The sequence below is a fragment of the Bison bison genome, unplaced genomic scaffold, assembly GCF_000754665.1.
Source record: "Bison bison bison isolate TAMUID 2011002044 unplaced genomic scaffold, Bison_UMD1.0 scf7180017859304, whole genome shotgun sequence".
NCBI lineage: Eukaryota > Metazoa > Chordata > Mammalia > Artiodactyla > Bovidae > Bison > Bison bison.
The window spans coordinates 1,435,135-1,444,384 of record NW_011489876.1 but is presented as its reverse complement, the minus strand read 5'-3'; positions in this window follow the sequence as shown (position 1 = coordinate 1,444,384).

Genomic DNA, 9,250 nt, shown 5'->3' with positions numbered 1-9,250 from the left:
GCAGGGCTGGGAGGCGGAGGCGCGTCCCCGCCGCGGGGCCGCCCCAGCTAGGCCTGGCGGGGGCGGTACCCTTTGCGAGGGGCCCAGCGCTCCCGGAGGTGGGAGTTCTACCGGGGCTAAAAGGCTGGCCCCTTCCTTCCCTTAGGCCCCTCCTCACCAACTGCAGCGCCTCCCACTTGTATCCAGGACGAGTTCCTAGGCTCTCCTTCTGCGAGTTTCACGTCTGGAAGAGGAGGGGGCGGAGGGCATGACCAAGAAAGGTCGTGAGAGGGGAGAAGGTGATTTCACGTGGCCCCCTGCTCTAGGAATCCTCGAAGTCACCTCTCCAGAGGGGCACTGTTCCTGTGGTAATACTGGGAGCAAGCGTGGAGCCCTTCTACATGTAACAGCCTCCCCCTTTCCTCCTCCCTCTTCTGCCTCTATTTTTGGTATCTATATAGATCAGGGATTCTTTTTTCTTTCCTTTTCTTCTTCTTTTTAAAATGTGTTTGAATTACCAAAAATTGACCGTATTCTAAATCTCAAAAAACAAACAAAACCCCTCAAAGGTACCAAAGTAAATTAGGGCAGCCCTGGGATTTCTTTGGAAGGAACGATGCTAAAGCTGAAACTCCAGTACTTTGGCCACCTCATGCGAAGAGTTGACTCATTGGAAAAGACTGATGCTGGGAGGGATTGGGGGCAGGAGGAGAAGGGGACGACAGAGGATGAGATGGCTGGATGGTATCACTGACTCGATGGACGTGAGTCTGGGTGAACTCCGGGAGTTGGTGATGGACAGGGAGGCCTGGCGTGCTGTGATTCATGGGGTCACAAAGAGTCGGACAGGACTGAGCGACTGAACTGAACTGAACTGAACTGGTGGCTCGTGGTAAAGAATCTGCAATCCAGAAGACCCAGGTTCCATCCCTGGGTCGGGAAGATCCCTTGAAGAAGGGAATGCAAGTATTCTTGCCTGGGAAATGCCATGGACAGAGGAGTCTGGCAGGGCTACAGTCCACAGGGTCTCAAAGAGTCAGGACTGAGCAACTAACACTTGTATCTGGTAAGGGACAATAAAATCATAATAGAAAAAATGAAGACACTGAATTATCAAAGCCTGTGGAATGTGGTAAAAATTGAGTGCAAAGAATAGCCAAAAAAAAAAAAAAAAGCACTTCTTGGCCAAACTGAAAATAAAAATAAGTGAATTCAAGGATTCTGGGAAGATAGCAGAGTTTGGATCACCAGGAGTCTGTCTTCCCACGTAAACAATTTCACTAGCAGAATCTGTTTGCTGTACTTATTTTAGAACTATGGACTCTGTTGAAGGCTGGTAAATTCTAGGGGAAGACTTGGACAGCAAATTGCTGTTGATTTTGATCAACTTCAGCTCTTTGCACAGTAGCAGCTACACGTCCTCCACCACCAGCCACATGGTAGTACACAGCTCTGTCGCCTACAAATGGCACTTGCCATCTACCTCTGCAAGGATCAAATTATGAGCCACTGCAGCTGCTGATGTTCAACACCCCTGAAAGGAGTTCGGGGTGGAGATCAGGAAAGAGGTCCTCTGTGCTCTGGGAGAAACTGGCCGAACAGGTCTTCAGATAAGATATTTTCAGGAGATGATTTTATGAGACCAATCCTTGCCTTTCCTTGTATCTAGAAAACCACTAAAATCCTTCATGGTGACGTCTGCTCTTCGTGACTAACAGTAACCTTCTGCAAAATATATGTCCTTGATTGCGTGTATTCCTCCCTTCACCAAAATCACATCTATATTGACAGTCCCTCCACCGCCCCCCCACTCCCCACCATGCCTCTTTGGAGCAGTTTCTCAAAGCTCTCTGAAATGCTGTCTCCCGGGCTGTAGCCCTCATTTTGCCCCAAATAAAACAACTCACAACTCTCACACTGTGGATTTTTTTTTTTTTTTCAGTTGACAGCTTGTAGGAGCCAGGGAGGGCAAAAAGGTACCTATCCTCCAAATATTGGGGATCTGTACTCAAGAGGATTTCTGCTTCTCAACACAAAGGCACAGACAAAGAGGGGGAGCTATTGTTGTTGGGGTACCTCTCTCTACTGCTGCAGTATGCTTTAGCTGAAGTGACTTCCAGGGGTTTTAAAGGACCAGCACCCTTCCCTACCCCTCCTTCATTTTCACTTTTTCCCTTTTGTGGAACCAGGTATTAAAGACTAGTGTATTAAAAAGCAACTGTACACATGGGAAAAATTAGAGTGACCATTCATGCCCAGGGAACAGCAGAGAAAATGCCTGAGAAGACCTTAGGTTTACACTTCAGGCAGGTCCTTGGCAAAGAGATAGATTTTAAAACAATCAATGCAAGAGACACAGGTTTGATCCCTGCTCTGAAAAGATTCCACATGCCACAGGGAAGTTAGGCCCAGGTGTGACAACTGCTGAAGCCCAAGTATCTAGAGCCCAGGCTCCACAACAATAGAAACCACGGCAATGAGAAGCAAGCTTGTGCACCACAACTAGAGAGTAGCCCCCACTTGTCTCAGCTAGAGAAAGACTGCTTGCAGCAACAAAGAAAAGACCCAGTGCAGGCAAAAATAAAATCAATCAATCAAATTAATAAAAAATTACTTTAAAAAATAGAAAACCCTGGGGAAAAGGAGAATCTGATTTCCAAAGTTACCACATTACTAGACTCAAATATCCAATGTTCAACAACAACAAAATCACAAGTCATACAAAGAAATAAATGTTTGTTTGACCCATGCAAACAAACAAAAAAATAAATTAGTAGAAAGAAACCACTTCTACAGAAGACCTAACGGCAAATATACTGTAATTGTAACTGTAACTGTAAGTCACTTCAGTCGTGTCCGACTCTGTATGACCCCATAGACGGCAGCCCAATAGGCTCCCCCATCCCTGGGATTCTCAAGGCAAGAACACTGGAGTGGGTTGCCATTTCCTTCTCCAATGCACGAAAGTGAAAAGTGAAAGTGAAGTTGCTCAGTCGTATCCGACTCTTAGCGACCCCATGGACTGCAGCCCACTAGGCCCTTCGGTCCATGGGATTTTCCAGGCAAGAGTACTGGAGTGGGGTGCCATTGCCTTCTCCAGGCAAATATACTAGACAGACTTTAAAACAACTATTTTAAAGATGGTCAAAGAACTTAAGAAAATATGGATAAAATCAAGAAAATGATGTGTGAACAAAATGGAAGTATCAATAAAGAGATATGAAACCTTAAAAGAAACCAAAAAGAAATTCCACAGCAGAAAAGTATAACAACTCAAATGAAAAATTCACTAAAAGAATTTAAAGGTACATTTGACCAAGCAGAAAAAAAAAAATCAGCAAACTTCAAGATAAGACAACAGAAATTATCAAGTAGAGAACAGGAAGCAAAAAGCTTGAAGAAAAGCAGAGAAAAGAAAAGTAAACAGCCTAAGGGAACTAGGGACTTGCCTGGTAGCTCAGATGGTATAGAATCTGCCTGCAATGCAGGACACCTTGGTTTGATCCCTGGGTTGGGAAGATCCCCTGGAGAAGGAAATGGCAACCCACTCCAGTATCCTTGCCTGGAGAGACCCATGGACAGAGGAGCCTGGAGGGCTACAGTCCATGGGGTCGCAAAAAGTCAGACACCACTGAGCGACTAACACTTTCACTTTAAGAGAATTATGGCCCCTCATCGACTTCCCTGGTGGCTCAGTCGGTAAAGCGTCTGCTACAGTGTGGGAGACCCGGGTTCGATCCCTGGGTTGGGAAGATCCCCTGGAGAAGGAAATGGCAACTGACTCCAGTACTCTTGCCTGGAAAATTCCATGGACTGAGGAGCCTGGTAGGCTACAGTCCATGGGATCACAAAAAGAGTCAGACACGACTGAGCGACTTCACTTTCACTTTCATGGCCCCTTGTTAAACAGACAGTGTTGTAGGAATCCTAAAGGGAGACAAGAGAGCAAAAGGGGCAGAGAGAACACTTGAAGAAATAATGGCTGAAAACTTATGAAGCAAAACCTGACAGAATTGAAGGGAGAAATAGATGGCTTTACAGTAATAGTTGGAGCCATCAATATCCCACTCACAGTAATGGACAGAGCAACCAGACAGAAGATAAGTAAGGAAATAGAGGACTTAACATAATAAAGCAACTAGAGCTGACAGACATATACAAAACACTTCATTCAACAACAGCAGCACGCACAATCTTCCCAGGTGCTCGTGGACTGTCTTCTCTGACCACAGACAGATGCAGTTGGAAGTTAAAAACAAAGGGAAAACTGGGAAACTCATAAAATTGTGGAAATTAAGCAACATACTTTTAAAATATTTATTTTTATTTTTTAAATTTACTTGGCTGCACAGGGTCTTAGTTGCAGCATTCGGGATCTAGTTCCCTGATCAGGAATCAAACCCAGGCCCCTTGCATTGGGAGTTCAGAGTCTTTGCCACTGGACCACCAGGGACGTCCCAGACATTCTTATTAAGTTGTTTATAATTTAGAGAATTCTTGCTAAGGCTGAGTTTGGCACGTGAAAGACAGGCCTGGGACCACAGCTGAGGCACAGTTGAGAAGAAGGCTCAGAGGAGCCTGACTGAGTTTGGTCAAGGAAACTTTGTCAGCAGTAAATAATAAATATTGCAGATAAGACTTGAGGGACTAGGGTCCTAAAGAGAAGGGAAGCACATGAGATTTACTCCTGCTTTTTCCCTGAGGGTATTTTCTAATTTATTGCTTGTTTCTTAAGCAGAAACATCTTTCCCAGTGACTCAGACGGTAAAGAATCTGCCTGCAATGTTGGAGACCTAGGTTCAATCCCTGGATCCAAAAGATCTCCTGGAGAAGGAAATGGCAACCCACTCCAGTATTCTTGCCTGGAGAATTCCATGGACAGATGAGCTTGGAGGGCTATAGTCCATGGCGTTGCAAAGAGTTAGACACACTGAGTGACTAACACTTTCACTTTCTTAAGCAGAAAGAATTCAAGACAGACTATGAAACTGCCAAGGTTGGAGCAGAGTCCTCAAAAAGAGGGAACTATGAAGATTTTCCCTTCCTAAAAGGAAACCCCAAAATCGTCATATAAATTAACTTCATGCTATTGGATAATTCCTAAGTTGTGCATGTACAAAGAGAAACAATAGCAGCTGAGAGTAGAGATAAGTAGAGACTTCACATGTGCTACAGTATAAAAGAGTCTTAGTAATTAGATTGAGCTCTCATAAGGACATGCCCTAGAAGAAAGGGTTACATGCTAGTAAAATGAAAAAATTAGCTAGTGTAAAACCAGTCTTTTGACAGGGTCAAGGTGATATGTAGGAGCTGCTACAAGGAAATTTAATCCTATTTGAAGAAAGATATACTATCCAGAGACTCAACATTTTTTTTTCTACAGTGTTGTCAGGAAAAAAAAAAGGAAAATTATGAGGCATGTTAAAAAAGAGAGAGAAGGAGAAAGAAGAGACAATAGAAATCAGTTTTATGGATGATTAAGTTCTATGGACAACAGAATCAGTTCTATGGATAAATCCAATCAGTTCTATTGGATTTATCAGACAAGGACTGTGAAATAGCTATGATTAATATGATGAGGAAAACAGAAGATGGAGAAGAATTTCACCAGAAAGTTAGAATCCATGAGAAAAGAGTCAGAGATTCTTGACCAGAAAAGCACTATAACAAATTGTGTTTAACAGCAAATTAGACACAGCAAAACAGATGACTAGTATAACTAGAAGGCAAGTCAGTAGAAGATGTACAAATTGAAACAGAGAGAAAAAAGGACAGAAAATACAGAAAAGAGTATGTATCTATTAATCATCTGAGACAGAATGAAAAAATGGACTATTACAAGGAGAATGAGAATGAGGCAGAACAATATTTAGAGAAATTCTGGCTGGAAATTTTCCAGAGGTACTGTCCCAAGAAAACCAGGTGGAGATGCATAATTTTTTTAGACCTAGCCTCAAAAGTCATGCAAATGCAGGGCCATTTCCATTATATTCAGCTGATTACAAATGAGTCACTAAGACCAGTCCTTTATGGAGTAGTATCAAAGAATTCATGGGCATATTTTAAAACCACCACCCTACTAACGGACCTATTTGTAGGGCAGGAATAGTGATGCAAATGTAGGGAATGGACATGTGGACACAGCAGGGGAAGGACAGGGTGGGACAAACTGAGAGACTAGCATTGACATATACCCACAACTATGTGTACTGGGGCTTCCTGGGCGGCTCAATGGCTAACAATCTGTCTGCCAACGCAGGAGACGCAAGAGATGCGAGTCCGATCCCCTGGAGCAGGAAGCAGCACCCCAGTCCACTATTCTTGCCTGGAAAATTCCATGGACAGAGGAGCCTGCCGGGGTACAGTCCCTGGAGCTGCAAAGAGTCGGACATGACTGAGCACACTGAGAAGCTGCTGCATAGCACACGGAGCTCAGCTTGGTGCTCTGTGATGACCTAGAGGGGTGGGATGGGGGGACGGGGGAAGGGACTCAAGAGGGAGGGGCTATATGTATACTTACAGCTGATTCACACTGCTGTACAGCAGAAACTATCACCACGTTGTAAAGCAATTACACTTCAATTAAAAAAAAATAAAACCACCACCCTACTAAAACTAAACATACCTATATCCTGTGACTTAGCCATTCCACTCCTAGGTGTATATCCAACAGAAACTAGTACTTATGCCTACCAAAAGAAGTACATGGATATGCATAGACAGCAAAAGAGACACTGATGTATAGAACAGTCTTTTGGACTCTGTGGGAGAGGGAGAGGGTGGGATGATTTGGGAGAATGCCATTGAAACATGTATAATATCATATATGAAACGAGTCGCCAGTCCAGGTTCGATGCACGATACTGGATGCTTGGGGCTGGTGCACTGGGACGACCCAGAGGGATGGTACGGGGAGGGAGGAGGGAGGAGGGTTCAGGATGGGGAACACATGTATACCTGTGGCAGATTCATTTTGATATATGGCAAAACCAATACAATATTGTAAAGTTAAATAAAATAAAATTTAAAAAATAAATAAATGAACAAATGATGACCACTACTAGAATGGATAAATGGTGGTATATTTCTACAATGGATGAAAAAGAACAAACCCAAATTCTGAAATAATATGAATTAATTTCATGCTGAACAGAGGAAGCCAGACACAAAGAATATATCATGACTCAATTTATATCAAACTTCATCATAGCAAAACTAACTTGGTGCTACCAGTCAGAATAGCACTTAGCTTTTGGAGGGTTGTTGAATGGAAGGGTGCAAGAGGGAGCCTTCTAGGGTAACAGAAATGTTATGTATATAGTGGTAGTTACATGGGTGTTGTTCTGGCTCTTTATTGCTGTGTAACAAACCTGTCCAAAACCTAGTGGCTTAAAACAACAATTATTGGGGTCTTCCCTGGTGACTCAGTGGTAAAGAGTCTACCTGCCAATGCAGGAGACAAGGGTTTGATCCCTTGTCTGGGAAGATCCCATATGCCATGGAGCAACTAAGCCCATGTATCACAACTGTGGAGCCTCTGCTCTAGAGCCTGGAAGCCACAACGACTGAGCCCATATGCTGCAACTACTGAAGCCAGTGTGCCCTAAAGCCCATGCTGTTCAACAAGAGGAGCCACCGCAATGAGAAGCCTGTGTACCTCAACCAGAGAAAAGCCCACATGGCAATGAAGAGCCAGCACAGCCTCCAAAATTTAAAAACAAATAACATTTTTAAAAAAATGAGTTATGAAGATGAAATAATACAAAATCTAGTAGGCACTATAGTATATAGCAATAAGACAATGTGACAGTGTATTGTCCAACTGTTGGCCTTGACCTCTCTCTACTTTACTCTCCTTTCAGTTCAGTTCAGTTCAGTTGCTCAGTCGTGTCCGACTCTTTGCAACCCCATGAATCACAGCACCCCAGGCCTCCCTGTCCATCACCAACTCCTGGCGTTTACTCAAACTCATGTCCATTGAGTCGGTGATGCCATCCAGCCATCTCATCCTCTGTCGTCCCTTCTCCTTCTGCTCCCAATCACTCCCAGCATCAGGGACTTTTCCAATGAGTCACTCCTTGCATGAAGTGGCCAAAGTATTGGAGTTTCAGCTTTAGCATCAGTTCTTCCAAAGAACACCCAGGACTGATCTCCTTTAGAATGGACTGGTTGGATCTCCTTGCAGTCCAAGGACTCTCAAGAGTCTTCTCCAACACCACAGTTCAAAAGCATCAATTCTTCCACGCTCAGCTTTCTTCACAGTCCAACTCTCACATCCATACATGACCACTGGAAAACCATAGCCTTGACTAGATGGACCTTTGTTGGCAAAGTAATGTTTCTGCTTTTAATTTGCTATCTAGGTTGGTGATAACTTTCCTTCCAAGGAGTAAGTGTCTTTTAATTTCATGACTGCAGTCACCATCTGCAGTGATTTTGGAGCCCAAAAAAATAAAGTCTGACACTGTTTCCACTGTTTCCCCATCTATTTCCCATGAAGTGATGGGACCAGATACCATGATCTTCATTTTCTGAATGTTGAGCTTTAAGCCAACTTTTTCACTTTTCTCTTTCACCTTCATCAAGAGGCTCTTTAGTTCTTCTTCACTTTCTGCCATAAGGGTGGTCTCATCTGCATATCTGAGGTTATTGATATTTCTCCCGGCAATCTTGATTCCAGCTTGTGGCTTCCTCCAGCCCAGCATTTCTCATGATGTACTGTGCATTTAAGTTAAATAAGCAGGGTGAAAATACACAGCCTTGACGTACTCCTTTTCCTATTTGGAACCAGTCTGTTGTTCCATGTCCAGTTCTAACTGTTGCTTCCTGATCTGCATACAGGTTTCTCAAGAGGCAGGTCAGGTGGTCTGGTATTCCCATCTCTTTCAGAATTTTTCACAGTTTTTTGTGATCCACACAGTGAAAGGCTTTGGCATAGTCAATAAAGCAGAAATAGATGTTTTTCTGGAACTCTCTTGCTTTTTCCATGATCCAGCAGATGTTGGCAATTTGATCTCTGGTTCCTCTGCCTTTTCTAAAACCAGCTTGAACATCTGGAAGTTCACGGTTCACGTATCGCTGAAGTCTGGCTTGGAGAATTTTGAGCATTACTTTACTAGCGTGTGAGATGAGTGCATTTGTGCGGTAGTTTGAGCATTCTTTGGCATTGCCTTTCTTTGGGACTGGAATGAAAACTGACCTTTTCCAGTCCTGTGGCCACTGCTGAGTTTTCCAAATGTGCTGGCATATCGAATGTAGCACTTTCACAGCA